Source organism: Pieris napi, chromosome 18 (genome assembly GCF_905475465.1).
Source record: "Pieris napi chromosome 18, ilPieNapi1.2, whole genome shotgun sequence".
In the NCBI taxonomy this organism is placed as follows: domain Eukaryota; kingdom Metazoa; phylum Arthropoda; class Insecta; order Lepidoptera; family Pieridae; genus Pieris; species Pieris napi.
Window position 1 is genome coordinate 10,442,047 of NC_062251.1, and position 2,500 is coordinate 10,444,546.

At 48.0% G+C, this 2,500-nt stretch overlaps 1 non-coding gene across 1 annotated transcript in view; it reads left to right on the forward strand.

Annotated features, from left to right (window-relative positions):
- Positions 1–913: 913 nt before the first annotated feature.
- LOC125058961 overlaps positions 914–2,500 on the forward strand; it is a 1,903-nt gene continuing 316 nt past the window's right edge. The window contains exon 1 of the ribosomal RNA XR_007118573.1: positions 914–2,500. This exon is cut by the window's right edge and continues 316 nt beyond it. This is a non-coding gene — a ribosomal RNA (small subunit ribosomal RNA).

The following is a 2,500-nucleotide window of genomic DNA, read 5'->3' on the forward strand; positions in this document are numbered from 1 at the left end:
CGTACGGTTCACGTTGATGTGCGTTTTGTGTCGAGAGAGAAATATCGTCACATCGGACTTTTGTTGGTTTTGCTTGTGTGTTGTGTATTTATTAATAGTATTTATAAAATATTATTTATTTAAAATGCGCACACACGCGGACGGACAGAGTTTCGGTTGCTAGAGGATATCCTCACTTGTAGTAAATCACGCATCATCGTTAAATGATATATATATATATATAGTTACAATTTACATTGTATATTATATTCACCGCGTTCGCAGACCGGATGGTGACATTAGCAAAAATCGCTCAAGATTTGCTTGCGACTGTCTCGCCGGTGTTATCTGTGATTGTAAAAGAATACGCTTCAAGGCACACCTCAACGCAGGGCGCCGAGCGTGTTCGACACGTGCGCGGTCGCTACGGCGACCGTTTATGGAAAAATGTATAAAAGAGGACGCATACGCGCCCATCGTCGAAACGGTGTGCGCAGCGTCGTGTTGGAATTTGTCCCTCAAGCTCCGGGCGTTGATCGTATCTAGTGCGTGTAATGCCAGCCGAGTTTTAATATGTTACAATAACGTATTAAATAAAAATTGAGAAGTTGCGTTTAGATGAATGTTCAATTTTCAAACTGTCAAAATATCGATACGCGAGAGATCGCGGTCGTGTTTGATGCAGTTTTATGTCCCTCACAGTGGTCGAGCATCGTTGTACATCACCTCGTTGCGAGATCGTGACGGGACGGCCGCTCGTAGACCGGTCAGAGTCTGTCTATCGAATTGAAGCGCGAACGTCGCGTCGTTTGAAAATTCGACGCGTTACGTTCACGCGTGTCGAGTAACGCGCGCGAGCGCGTCTCGACGCCGCCGAGCTACGGCCCGCCGAAGCCGCGTTTCGCGGTGTAGGCGAGTCGTTTGCGTAAGCAGCTCCCTGGTTGATCCTGCCAGTAGTTATATGCTTGTCTCAAAGATTAAGCCATGCATGTCTCAGTGCAAGCCGTATTAAGGCGATACCGCGAATGGCTCAATATATCAGTTTTGGTTCCTTAGATCTTACTCAGTTACTTGGATAACTGTGGTAATTCTAGAGCTAATACATGCAATCAGAACTCTGACCAGTGATGGGATGAGTGCTTTTATTAGATCAAAACCAATCGGCGGAGGGCCTAGCGTCCGAAGTCGTTAATTTTGATGAATCTGGATAACTTTTGCCGATCGCACGGTCCAGTACCGGCGACGCATCTTTCAAATGTCTGCCTTATCAACTTTCGATGGTAGTTTCTGCGACTACCATGGTTGTCACGGGTAACGGGGAATCAGGGTTCGATTCCGGAGAGGGAGCCTGAGAAACGGCTACCACATCCAAGGAAGGCAGCAGGCGCGCAAATTACCCACTCCCGGCACGGGGAGGTAGTGACGAAAAATAACGATACGGGACTCTTACGAGGCCTCGTAATCGGAATGAGTACACTTTAAATATTTTAACGAGGAACAATTGGAGGGCAAGTCTGGTGCCAGCAGCCGCGGTAATTCCAGCTCCAATAGCGTATACTAAAATTGTTGCGGTTAAAAAGCTCGTAGTTGCATTTGTGCGCCGCGCTGTCGGTGCACCGCATCCGCGGTGATACTGACACGTCTGCGGAGCATATCGTCGGTGAGCCGGCGGTAAAACGCCGGTTCAATATCAAAATCCTATCGCGGTGCTCTTCAGTGAGTGTCGAGGTGGGCCGACAATTTTACTTTGAACAAATTAGAGTGCTCAAAGCGGGCTCAAAATGCCGCTTGAATATTTCGTGCATGGAATAATAGAATATGATCTCGGTTCTATTTTGTTGGTTTTCAGAACTCCGAGGTAATGATTAATAGGGATAACTGGGGGCATTCGTATTGCGACGTTAGAGGTGAAATTCTTGGATCGTCGCAAGACGAACATCAGCGAAAGCATTTGCCAAAGGTGTTTTCATCAATCAAGAACGAAAGTTAGAGGTTCGAAGGCGATTAGATACCGCCCTAGTTCTAACCGTAAATATGTCATCTAGCGATCCGCCGACGTTACTACAATGGCTCGGCGGGCAGCTTCCGGGAAACCAAAGATTTTGGACTCCGGGGGGAGTATGGTTGCAAAGCTGAAACTTAAAGGAATTGACGGAAGGGCACCACCAGGAGTGGAGCCTGCGGCTTAATTTGACTCAACACGGGAAATCTCACCAGGCCCGGACACCGGAAGGATTGACAGATTAACAGCTCTTTCTTGATTCGGTGGGTGGTGGTGCATGGCCGTTCTTAGTTGGTGGAGCGATTTGTCTGGTTAATTCCGGTAACGAACGAGACTCTAGCCTGCTAAATAGGCGTCGTCATTTAGGTGTGCCCGATTTCGGTCGAGCAACTCACTGGCGACGTATTAAAATTCTTCTTAGAGGGACCGGCGGCTTCGAGCCGCACGAGATTGAGCAATAACAGGTCTGTGATGCCCTTAGATGTCCTGGGCCGCACGCGCGCTACACTGAAGGAATCA